Below are 14,106 nucleotides of genomic sequence, written 5' to 3'. Positions count from 1 at the left end.
GAACATGTTCCTGATGACCAAGCCGTCCAGTTCCAAGGGGAAAAGTCTAAGGATACAGAGTAGACCATTTAGGATTGAGATGAGGAATAATTTTTTCACCCAGAGAATAATGAATCTATGGTTTTCAAGAGACAGTTATTTATAGTTCTTAGGGCTAAATAGATCATAGAATGTGTGGAGGAAGCAAAATCAAGTTAGTGAATTGAATGATCACTTAGGATCATATTGAATGGTGGAGCAGGCTCAAATGATTGAATGGCCTCGTCCTGCTCCCATTTGCTGTGTTCCAGATCCTCTGAGGTGAACACTGTGTAGTATCAGACATGGAATGACTCTAAAAGTGCCACACAAAGTTGCGAAAGGTCAATGGACAACTCTGAGCACCATAAACTGAAAGCTGTTTGTTCACTGCAGAACATGGTCTGGGTTAATGCCATAGTTGTAAAAATATCACCAGGCTGCAACATATCATTTAGCCAGCCCAAGTAGTTGTAAGCCTGATTGAAATAATGATTAATAAATTATGTTCATCATAAGACAGATACTGGCAATGGTTAACTGTGCTGGAAATGAATTAGGTTCTTTGTTCAGATCTTGATTTCTAAAGAATCATTACTGAAAGAACCCTTATTATTTGAACCAGCAGATTACCCTTCATTTTGCACTGGAGATGGATCAGATTATTCATTATTCTGGAATTACCTCCATTACAGTCTCACTTATCTACATTAAACTTCTTTAATCAAATAAATGTCTTCTGGGTAACTCTACAAATGGTGTGACTTGAAACAATTTATTGTTCCCAATTCCACATACATTTTTCCATTTTACTGGATATTTTGTCAAAAATTAGAGGCTGCCCTAAGATCAAAAAGACAATTTTAAGTTTTCTCCTTAAACATTCTGGTCCATTTGAGCTTTCAGAAATGATTGCCATCAGGTTTGTCAGATGTACATTTATCGTAAGTGCTTTTCATTGCACTAGAATGCAAGGATAAAGTGGATTTATTTGGTAGGAGGACAAGCTAGCAAAGAATGAGTAATCTGTATGTCATTTAATGAAGGTGTGTATGTGAATATAAATGTATATAGATATGGTGTGTATACCAGCATATAGTCGAAAAGTGTGATGCTGGAAAAGCAGAGCCGGTCAAGCAGCATCCGAGGAGCAGGGGAATCAACATTTCGGGCATAAGCCCTTCATCAGGAATGAGGCTTGTGGGCCGACGAGACAGAGATAAATGGGAGGGAGGTGAGGCTGGGGGAAAGGTAAATGGGAATGCAATAGGTAAATGAAGGTGGGGTGAAAGTGATAGGTTGGAGAGGAGGGTGGAGCAGATGGATGGGAAGGTAGGACAGTTTAAGAGGGCAGTGCCAAGTTGGAAGGTTGGGACTGGGATAAAGTGGGGGGAAGAGGAGGTGGGAAACTGTTGAAATCCACATTTATATGCCAGCATATAAATAATATTGAGATTTGTTGGTAATACTTTAACTCTTCTTTCAATTTTAAGAACTTGGTCATATTTTTAGTTAGAAAAAGGAAAAACAGGGGAAACTTGACATGTATTGTTGGGATAGAAGCCATTGCACGACTGTTGCATTGGGTGTGCATTTCACTGTGTTGACCATGTCAAGTGAATATGCAATGTTTTTAGCTCTGTTAACAGAGATCAAAAATCCATGGCCTCATATAAGCTCCCTTGAAGGATGAATGGCTGGTGTACAAAGGACAAGAAAAGTAGGCACAATAGCGTGGGGTGGAGGGGGCATAAAGGAAGAAATAATGAAAAATTGTCAGGAAGGCATGGCAATAATTATGGGATATTTTAATTTTCATATAGATGGGGAAAGTCAGTCAGGCAAAGATAACCTATTAGAAGTTGATTGTAAGTTTCCAAGGTATTTTCTTAGAACAGCATGTCCTGGAGTCAAACAAAGAGCAGGTTAAAGTAGATCTGGTTTTATGCAATGTTATAGGATTAATTAATAATCTAATCGTAGCAGCAACCTAATGGCAACAATGACATGATTAAATTTCACATTCAGTTTGAGAGAAAGAGGTGAGTTTGAGATTTTGTTTTTAAATTTAAGTCAGGGAAATTATGAGGGAATGAAGACAGAGCTGGCTAAAGTGAATTGGCAAAATACATTAAAGAATAGGTCAATAGAGATGCTGTGGCAGACATTTTAGGGGATGTTTCAGGATATACAGAATGGATACATTCCAATGAATAAGAGCAACTCCAAGAAATGGACTCACCAACCAAGGTTAACTAGAAAGGTTAAAGATAGAATTAAACTGAAAGAAAAAGCATGCGTGTGCACAAAGACAAGTTCCAGATTATAAAATTGGACAGAATGGGAAAAATAAAACAGCAAAGAATGACAACAAAAGTAATAAAGTGGGAAAAGTTAGCTTCCAAGAAAAGAGAAGAAGCGAAATCAAGCTAGTAAGTTACCAATAGATCATAAGAAGTTCTGTAAGTGGTTAAAGAAAAAAGCTAACACAGTGAACATTAGTCCCTACAAAGTTCAACGAGAGGAATAATTATGCAAAATTAAGAAATGATAGAATTGAATGGGTACTTTTGTTTTAGTCTTGACTCTAGAGGATTCAGGTAACGTGTCAGCAACAGTAATAAATCAGGAAATTGAATGGAGGGTTGAACTCAAGAAAATCATGGTAGCTGGAGAAGTGATATTGAGTAAATTGTTGGAGGTGAAGATCAACAAATACATGAGTCTTGATGGACTACACTAGCCTCTTAAAAGAAGTGAAATATAAGATAGGTGATGCATTTGTTTTATTTTTCCAAAACACAGTTGAGTGGGGGGGGGTAAGTGGCGGAGTGGTAGTGGTGGTTCCATTACATTGAGTGATGTAGAAGTTACTTCTTTCTTCAAAGAGAAACAGAGATGGTGATAGAGACAAAACTAAAGGCCAGTTAGCTTAATATTTGTCAAGGAAAATGTCAGAAGTTAAGAGTAAATGAGTTACAGCAAGACACTTGGAAAGATTCAGGGTAAGCAGGCAGAGTCAACATGATTTTGTGAAAGAGAAATCATGTTTGACCAATCTGTTGGAGTTCTTCAAAGCGATAGCACATACTGTGGATAAACGAGAATATGTGGATAGACTGTAGTGATATTTCTAAAAGACATTTGGCAAGTTGTCACAGCAAAGGACATAGTAGAAAATAAAAGCTCATGATGCAAGGAGCAGCATATTGGCATAGATGGAAGATTGTTTAACAGGAATAGGTGTATGTGGGTATTTTCCAGGTTGGCAAGATATAAAGAAAATTGTGCCACAGGGATCAATACTGTTAGCTCAAATATTTATAAATTATATAAATGATTTCAATGAAATTATGGTTGCCAAATTTGCTGATGACATAAAGATAGGTAAGGGAGCAAGCTGTGAAGAGGACATAAGGAGGTTATCGCAGACATTGAACATGATAGGGCATGATGAAGAAAAAAAAGACAGCAGTCTGGGCAAGAAACAAATTTCAAGTCTTCCTCTTTCAAGAATATACGTGAACATGAACATATACATACATATGTACTAGTTGAAGAAGGTATGCTAGAGAACTAAGGTGTGTGTATGTGCCAGTGTGTTGAGGTACACATGTGTGCCAGCCAGGGTTCAAACCTAGATGCAGTAAAGGTCACAGTTGAATAACCAGAAACTAGTCACCCCTGAATTGCAGGTAAATTACATTACAACTTTGAATGCTAGAAGTAAGCGAGCAAGCAAGAAAGTGGAAAAAAAAGCTTTTGTTCTGAGTGCTACAGCCATCCATCATCCAAAGGATGCAAAGAAGAAGGATCTCAACTAATTTGCCAAGACAAGAATCCCAAAATCAACTCATCAACTATTAATGCTCAGTATTTACACTTCACAACAATCCATAGTGACTGATCTGCATATTGTTTAACCTTTCCTTTCTTAATTTCTAGCCTGTCTGTAGGAGTGTTGTGTTTTTATTTCTGTGTATCAAAATAGAAAACAAAAATCACTCTTTTGTTCAACAGAAAGAAACAAAGAACTATGGATGATGGAAATCATGATCCCTATTGGGAGTGATTCATTCCCCAACCTGATCTTTACCTTCCTTTGTCTGTCCATTTGTTTTTCTCTGCCTCTGGATTGCAAGATGTGGACGTGTCAGTGTTGGATTCGGGTGAGCAAAGTTAAAAATCACAGAACACCAGGATTTAGTCCAACAGGTTTATTTGGAAGTATAAGCTTTTGGAGTGCTGCTCCTTCATCAGGCAGCTAGTGAGGAGGGATTTGCACTCAAATCAACATGTTGGACTTTAACCTGGTGTTGTGTGATTTTTAACTCTGGAGTCCAGCTCCACCTGTCATTTACTCCTTCCCTTCCCCATCTTCAGCAAATATACCAAGTTTTTCTGAGGTAAAGTCAGTTCTGAAGAAGGGTCACTAGACCCAAAATATTAACTTTGCTTTCTCTCCACAGATGCTGCAAGACCTGTTGAGTTTTTTTCCATCAATTTCTGTTTTTGTTTCACGCTGTTGTTAACAAAGAAAAGCCTTGTTCATTTGGCTCCTTTTTAAAATATTTATTTGACAGAGGAGGAAGGTAGCTGCAAGGGAGAGGACTATTTGTAGATTATGATTGTTATGACCAATCCAGAGGTGAATTAAAGGGAGCCAATTTATTGCTCCTCACTTGGGAGATCAACAATTGGGAATATCCCACTTTGAGGACCCTCTCGCAGGATGTTTTTATAACAGCACTGTAGCCAGCCTATTTTACATAATTCCTCCAGTTTATTACCACATTTGTAGAAAATTGGTTTCATGTTATTCGTAATGAAACCTTAATAGCTGACAAGTTTACTTCTATGCTGGTCTACCATTCTAAAACTTAATTCTTGAGATCATCACAGCTTTAAATTTATACAATCAATTTAGTTTTGATTAAGTTTTCAATTCAATATATGTCTGAACTTTGACCATATCATTGTTGTTCCACTAAGTTTTGTTTTGTGTGGTGGGCATGTAGAATCCCTATAATTAGGAATGATCAGCCATGATCATATTGAATGGCGGTGCAGGCTCGAAGGGCTGAATGGCCTACTCCTGCACCTATTGTCTATTGTCTATTGTCTAATATGGAAGCAGCTCATTAAATCCTTCCTGACCCTTCAAGGAACATTCCACCCAGAATGACTCCTACTCACTTTGCATTTCCACCAACACATTCCTGGACACTGGGGCCTATTTAATATGGCAAATCCACCTAACCTGCACACCTTCAGATTATAGGAAGAAACCCATGCAGACAGGTGGAGAACATACAAACTCCACACAGCCTGTTGCTCAAGGGTGGAATCAAACTTGGGTCTCTAATACTGTGAGGCAACAATACTAACCTCTGAGCCACAATGCCTGTGTCTCTAAGTTTGAGTTGTCATTAGTAATTGAACCACAATACAGAGACCCCAACATGTGGCGTGCAAATCTGAATAAGATTTGCGTGAAGGACACGCTGGAGAAATCAATGTGCCATGCAAAAGCTTCAAGAAGGCATATGATATCTTTAAACTTTTAATTATTGAATTGGTGTCATCAGTCATCAACACATTTTTTTCTAGCTTCCCTTGTTGTCAATTTTTGGATGCCTGAGAACCAATAAACTTTCTTAAACTTTCAGTGAGTATTGGTACCTGATTTGAAGGTGATCTGTCAGAGAGGATTAGTTTGCAAAGCAGTGTGATGTCCCATAACTGACTGAGGTTACCACGAAGGAATTTCCTTCTCAACCTCTCCCTTTACCTGACCTATGGTGGCCCTCAGGTTAAATCACCACCAGTTGTCTCTCTGTAATGAGAGAGCAGCCCAAGGGTAAGACTATGGTGATACAAACCAAGAGCCGTGGCAGAAAAGTGGAGAGAAAAATAAAGGACTTCAAAAACTGTACCAAGTCTCATCTTATATTCAAATGTACTGTTCCTCAATGCAGTTAGTTTGCAGTTTGAATTAGGATTTTCTGAGGTGACCTTGTCCAAGGAAGAATCCTTTTCTTTTCCATTCTGAATTTACAAAAGAATCAGCCGTTGTTATGTCCGGTCAAGTTTGGATTTCACATGCATTCATTTTTGCAACAAAGGAGGATATGTCAGGAAAGGTTAGTTGGAAAAAGATGTAGAGGACAAAAATAAATATTAAAACCTAACAATCCTGTGAAACCAAAAATGCCATTAACATCTTTAAATAAAAATGTGGCTTGATTGATTGATAGAACTAAACTTTGATGAATTCTTTCTCATCTTGTGCTCTTCCAATTCTGCAGCTGCATTTCCCCAAACTACCATCATATCCCAATTTGCCATTTATATTTCCCTTCTATCCCTAAATGTCATTGTTGTCATTCTTTCTTCCATCTCAGTGCTACTGATCCTCACCAATAGCAATCTTTACCAGATGCTATCCAATTACTACAAAAGAACATTTCACAAATCAACAACGGCTCCAGTAGAGTATCTGAGACACCTACATTGCAAACATAGAAGCTTTATGAGATGTTTGAAATATAATGAACTGTTAGGAATAATTACCTCCACTGTCTAGTTTGAACATTCTTTCCCTACCAGTCAGCAATGCACTGACTGAGAATTCCTTCAAATGGTGTAAAGCTCAACCAAAAGTCAAAACAGCCATAGGTAACAATGTGTTGTTCATTATTTTATAGAAGGTGTTGTGGGGAAGGAAAACGTTAAGGCCATTGCCAGTCTAGAGCTTTGAGCTGTGAAGTGTCAGGAAGCGGATGTCTGCAGTCTCTCACACACAACAAGTTCACATCATTAGTGAGAGATTAACAAGGAAAAACCAACTATTTTCACATGGGAGGAGGGAAAAGAAAGTCAGAAGGGTAAGTCACTACCCTGAGCTACTTTTAGCAACCAGTGACAGGGCAACATTGATGAAGGTTTGGACGTAGCTTGTCAACCCAACCACTGAGGCAGAATGTTGAATGTGTTTGAAAGAAACCCAAAGGGAATAGAAAACATAAAATAGACTGAAACTCTGGTTTATTATTGCAGATTGGTTTTCCAGTCCCTTACAATCAATGGGTGCGAAGTCTAACTCACAACTTTAAGCCCTATTTCAATATTTTGTTCTAATTTAATTGAAAGATTTTAAATAATATTACACTGGTAAATCCAAAGCCCCGGAAACTCAGTAAAAGGTACAGATTTTTAGTCAAAACTTCAGTATTTTTATTTCTTTCATGCACAAAAAGAGATTATGACTTATATCATAAGGTAATAATCTTTAAAACCCACTCTAGGAAATAAACCATTTTGTGTTTAATAGGATAGAAATTTGTTACCATTGAATGATATTTTATTTTTTTTACTGTTCCAGCCTTTTAAAAAGTAATTTTCTAAATATAAAATGAGAAATGAAAACATGCTGTATTCTCTGTGCTCCATAGCCAAACATTTTCAAAGTAATTGCTAATTCTCATGATGTTTTGTGAATTGAATCCACATCTGTCATGTTCTTTACCCTGCAACTTGCCTTAAGGAGAATATAGATAATCTATCTCCTAGGACAGACAAAACACAGCCTTGTATGCTGGCAATTATCGTACATGTCATATAAAATGAAGAAAATTGTGATATAAATTCACTTAAAATGCACAAACAGTGGAAGACTCTGAATTGTCTTGTCCTGGGGTGAGTTTTCTAATAAAAGGGATGCACGAAGACTTCATGACCATAATCTCCAAAAAAATAAATTCAGTTTTGGTATATTGAACAGATAATGAAATGGCTTAAATCAGCGACTGATTATTTCTAATGACAAGCGATGTTAAGCAAAGGGAACCATGGAGAGTAAGAGATACACAGGATATTCGACACATTGTCTTTCCTTTCGGAATCTTCCTTCTCCAAAGACATTCAACACGTTGGAGTTTTTCTTGAGTGGTATCACATTGACTGTCTCATCCAATGTTTTGATCAATTCAAGTCAATCTAAGTGAACATTAGCTCAAGAAGTGTCATGACCTGCTGATATAATTGCAGTAACAGGGAGTTCTCCTTTAACACAATAGTTTGTTCCCATGTGACGCCATGTTATCGAAACCATGCAATAGAAATAATGGGTCTGTGGGAAAAACAGGATTGGAGTGAAACACCAAAAATACCAGTAAAAATCAAAACATAAGTAGTGGTTAGCCTAACACAAACAGTAGCAGAGTCTAAGTAAATTTTGACTTGTTGTAACTGACCTGTTGTATGACACTATATAGAGCAATTCATCAGAATCTTCAACTGATTAGTCTTGATTGGCAACTGTACCTGTTGGCTGCACTACATTCTCACCTGTCTTCTGATCCCATACAATGGTAACACGACACAAGTCAAATCCCAGAATGAAACCTGCCTTGACAGATCAAGGGCTGAATTTTAATTTCTTTCGCTAAGTGTCAGTTTTGTCAAGTTTTTTGGAGGGTTTCACATCATGATGCCTGGGGGATGTTTATCACCTTTTATTATAAAACCTGCCTGATTTATTAACAACCCCACCCTATGGTGCCTCTCAAATACATTCTAGCACCACCATACCATTTGCCATTTCCAAAACCACTCAGCATTTCCTGGATATCCCAGAATTCATGGTGCAGCACCATCTTTAATAAGATATTGTGCACCCAGACAAGAGCTGTCAGTCCAAAGCTGCACTGCATAGTTCCTGAAATTGGCCCTGGATATGGCAGACAATGGAAAACTGGTGCCTCTCTTTATGGGCAGCAACATGGAGATACTGCTGATAGGGATAGGGTGATGCAGAGTCAGGACATCCTTTTCTGCCACGTCAACAGAGAACACCATCCTACTGGAGCCATGCCAACTGGACCAGGATTACCATCTAGGCCAATGCCGTCTCAACAATCTGAAGGGATGCCAGAATGTAGGAAGAAGATGAATGACCTTCTCCACCCTACCAGTAAAAGTGCCACCATCTTCTTGTTGATACTTCACACTCACTCTATCTCTGCTGCTATACCCACCATTTCCTGCAACATCTTTCCCACTCCTCGCAAACATCTGACCCTGACAAACCCTGAATCTCTTCTGCACAGCCTACTCACACCCTCAGAACATCTACACGCATGGACCAAAAGTAACAGTGTGTCACCCACCTTTCTCTCCCTCACCCACTATGTGCAGAGTTTCCTGGCTTTGACCACCCTGAGCAGCTGAAAAATGTGTTGCTGGAAAAGCGCAGCAGGTCAGGCAGCATCCAAAGAGCAGGAGGAGCGACGTTTCGGGCATAAGCCCTTCTTCACCCTGAGCAGCTGACTGACCATGTCCAAGCCCCTGTGCTGGTATTTTTTTTACAGTTGGTTACCATACTGATTAGACACTGAAACAGATTCACATCCGTCTGCAGATATTCTTAAACATCTTAAAATATTTTCTAAACAAAAAGACAAAAGAGGCTCTAAATACAAACAACAAAGCCAAGTTTCAAACAGCTCAACACTGTCCTTTACTGTTGGTCAAGTCCAGTGAAATGTCACTCTTATGTCAACTCTTTAAGTTTCTAAGTTAACAGATTGCCCCCAGGGTGTAGAGGCATTTACATAATGCTTTTTCAAGTCCACTAGCACAAACATTCTGTGATACCTTTCGCAAAGTTTTTCACAAGAAAGCTCATGATCCGACTGATTATGTGATGCCAACGTGGAGTCCAGTCCTCTGCACACTGTGACACCTGAGAATCACGTAACAGTGAACTGGAGTTTGGTTTATCAAGACAAATGTGAGCAATTTGCAAATTGCATAACTGACAAATCGCGTTTAATAAACATGCGTTATAGGAGAACTACCTGTATATTGTTCCCAGCCAAGATGATCCTCCACTCTCCTTTGCATTTTTGTATTGGTTTAATTACATTTTCTTTCTGTCTTTTTCCTTCTCCTCCCATCCTTCTTTACCTCAGTGAGGTAGAGGAATCAATGCAATGTGATGTAGAGGCAGTTTAACTCAAAACAGGTTTTATCTATCAAAATGAACCCATTGATTTCTTTCACACTATGATAGTCAAATTAGAAGACTCACAATAAAATACAAATCAAATGACTACAGATATTGGAAATATGAAATAAATTCAGAAAATGCAAAAATTACTCAGCTGATCAGGTTGTATCTGCAGAGAAAAAAAGAGTTAAAGGTTTAGACCAATGACATATCATTAGAAAAGTAGATGTTTTCTATTAAATCAGAAAAATGAGAGATAACAATTCAATAGCATGTTTAGAAAGTAAAACGTTGCAAAGTGCTTCAAAATAATATCAGACAAAAAAGTTGATGAAGCCACACCAAGTCAAGTGACCAAAGGTTCAGCCAAAGAAGTAGATTTTACACAGTGATCATTTTAAAATTGCAGTTTTACATGAAGGCGATGGCCTAGTGGTATTATCACTAGACTATTAATCCGAAACTCAGTTAATGTTCTATGGTAAAAACTGTAAGTACAACTTTTATCTACCTACCTCCATAACCAGCGCTCCTCAAATATTCCAGAAGGCCCCCCTGGCCTCAGAAACTACTCAGACACCATTAGCTATTCAGCTGATGCAGCTGCCACCCCCACACTGATTGATGATGTCACTTCCGCCTCCATCATGGCCAATCCAACAACCACTTCCGCCCACTCACAATTCCTCATGCATCACACATGACATCACTTCCGCCCCTCACATCATCGCAGATGCCACACGCTCAGTGACTTCCGCCACCCCTACTGCCTTGGTCACTACCACTTCCACCCACACCAGCGCCTCTCACCTGCATTCTGCTGACATGCACCCCACAGACCCCACTGTCACTATCCCCACCCCCCAGAACCCCGAGGGGAACACTACCTCTGCTCAGAACTTCACCCCCATTCCCCCCACCACCACACCCACTCCAGTTACAGGTTCTGCCCCACTCCCAGCTCCACACCCACACCAGATCCCAGCTCCCAGCCCTGCCGAGTTTTCACTGACCCTCCAGACCTCCCCCTCACTGAGGGCAAACTATCAGTACTCAGCAAAGGACTCACCTTCATCCCCCTCTGTCCACGCATCAATGAATTAAATACACGCCGTGACGTCGAACAATTCTTCCGTCTCCGAGCTTACTTTCACAATCAGGATTCCCGCCCACCTTCCGAGGACCCCTTCGCCCATCTTCAACAAACTACATCCATCTGGAGACCCCGCGCTGGCCTATTATCTGCCCTCGACCTCTTCATTTCCAACTGCCGCCGGGACATTAACCGCCTCAACCTGTCTATCCCCCTCCCCCACTCCAACCTCTCACCCTCACAACACGCAGCCCTCCAATCCCTCTGCTCCAATCCCAACCTCACCATCAAGCCAGCGGATAAAGGGGACAGAGTGGTAGTCTGGTGCACTGACCTCTATACCGCTGAAGCCAAACGCCAACTTGAGGTCACCTCTTCCTACTGCCCCCTCGACCATGACCCCACCCCCTATCACCAAACCATCATCTCCCAGACTACACAGAACCTCATCACCTCAGGAGATCTCCCACCCACAGCTTCCAACCTCATAGTCTGGGAACCCCGCACTGCCCGGTTCTACCTCCTTCCCAAGATCCACAAGCCTGACCACCCTGGCCAACCCATTGTCTCAGCATGCTCCTGCCCCACTGAACTCATCTCTACCTATCTCGACACTGTCCTATCCCCCCTAGTCCAGGAACTCCCCACATACATTCGAGACACCACCCACACCCTCCACCTCCTCCAAGACTTCCGTTTCCCCGGCCCCTAATAGCTCATCTTCACCATGGATATCCAAACCCTCTACACCTCCATCTGCCATGACCAGGGCCTCCAAGCCCTCCGTTTTTTCCTCTCCCGACGTCCCCAACAGTACCCCTCCACCCACACTCTCATTCATTTGGCCGAACTAGTCCTCACCCTTAACAATTTCTCCTTCGAATCCTCCCACTTCCTCCAGACAAAAGGGGTAGCCTCCAGACATGTATGGGCTCCAGCTATGCCTATCTCTTTTTTGGCTACATAGAACAGTTGATCTTCCGTAATTACACCAGCACCACTCCCCACCTCATCCTCCGCTACATTGATGACTGCATTGGCGCCACGCTGTGCTCCCGCTAGGAGGTTGGGCAATTCATCAACTTCGCCAACACATTCCACCCTGACCTTAAATTTACCTGGACCATCTCTGACACCTCTCTCCCCTTCCTGGGACTCTCCATCTCCATTAATGACGACCGACTTGACACTGACATTTTTTTACAAACCCACCGACTCCCACAGCTACCTGGATGACACCTCTTCCCACCCTATCTCTTTCAAAAATGCCATTCCTTAATCCCAATTCCTTCGCCTCCGCCGTATCTGCTCCCAGGAGGACCAGTTCCACCACAGAACACACCAGATGGCCTCCTTCTTTAGAGACTGCAATTTCCCTTCCCACGTGGTTAAAGATGCCCTCCAACGCATCTCGTCCACATCCCACACCTCCGCACTCAGACCCCGCCCCTCCAACCGTAACAAGGACAGAATGCCCCTGGTGCTCACCTTACACCCTACCAACCTTCACATAAACCAAATCATCCGTCGACATTTCCGCCACCTCCAAAAAGACCCCACCACCAGGGATATATTTCCCTCCCCACCCCTTTCTGCCTTCCGCAAAGACTGTTCCCTCCGTGACTACCTGGTCAGGTCCAGGCCCCCCTACAGCCCACTCTCCTATCTTGGCACCTTCCCCTGCCACCGCAGGAACTGCAAAACCTGCGCCCACACCTCCTCCCTCACCTACATCCAAGGCCCTAAAGGAGCCTTCCACATCCATCAAAGTTTTAGCTTTTATTCCTGATGAAGGGCTTTTGCCCGAAACGTCTATTCCACTGCTCCTTCGTGCTTCCTGAACTGCTGTGCTCTTTCAGCACCACTAATCCAGAATAATGTTCTATGGGCCCAGCTTCAAATCCCAACTCAGCAAATGCTGGAATTTGAATTCAATTTTAAAAATCTGGAATTAAGAATCCACTGATGACCATGAAATCATTATCGATTGTCAAAAAAACCTATCTGGCTCACAGATGCCCTTCAAGGAAGGAAACTGCCATTATCAGCTGGTCTGGCCTACATATGCCTCCAGACCACAGTGATATAGTTGGCTTTCAACCGCCCTCTGAAATGGTCCCTGCTATCCAGTCAGCTGCATCAATTGCTATGAAGTTTCAAGAAAGAGGTAAAACCGGCCAGACCACCTGTTATCTACCTAAGCACCAGAAGAGACACAGCTCTATCATCTGGGGGCTACTGCCAAGGTTGGGAGAGGTTCTCATACGTTAGTCAAGCAACAGTCTGACATTTTCTGTCAGGTATAATTCCAAAAGTATGACCATGTCCCAGATACCACCATTACTATCCCTGGTGCCCTGTCTCACCAGCAGGACAGACCCAGTAGAGGTGGCAGCACAGTGGGATAGAGTAGAGAAGGAGATGCCCTGAGAGTCCTCAACATTGACTCTGGGCCCCATGAAGACTCATGGCTTCAGGTTAAACATGGGTAAGGAAATCTCCCTCAGATTACCACGTACTGCCCTCCCTCAGCTGATGAATCGATTCTCCTCTATGTTGAACAAAGTTGGAGGAAGCACTGAGGATGGCAAGGGCACAAAATGGACTCTGTGGGGGATTTCAATGTCCACCAAAAAAAGCTTGGCAGCAGTACTACCGATCAAGCTGGTTGAGTCCTAAAGGGCATTGCCTTGAGATTGGGTCTGTGGCAGGTAGTGAGGGAACCAAGAAGAGGGAAAAACGTACTTGACCTCATCCTTACCAACCTGCCAGCTGCAGATCCATCTGTCCATGGTAGTATCGGTAAAAGTTGCCACTGCACAATCCTTCTGTAGACAAAATTCCACCTTTACAATAGAAATAACATCCATGGTGTTGTGCAGTGCTATCACTGTGCTAAATGGGACAGACTTTGAACAGATCTTGCAACTCAACTGGGCATTTATAAGGTGCTGAATCGAATGAACAGAGATGATAATATCTT

The sequence above is a fragment of the Hemiscyllium ocellatum genome, chromosome 16 (assembly GCF_020745735.1).
Source record: "Hemiscyllium ocellatum isolate sHemOce1 chromosome 16, sHemOce1.pat.X.cur, whole genome shotgun sequence".
NCBI lineage: Eukaryota > Metazoa > Chordata > Chondrichthyes > Orectolobiformes > Hemiscylliidae > Hemiscyllium > Hemiscyllium ocellatum.
Note: the sequence above shows the minus strand (reverse complement) of the source record.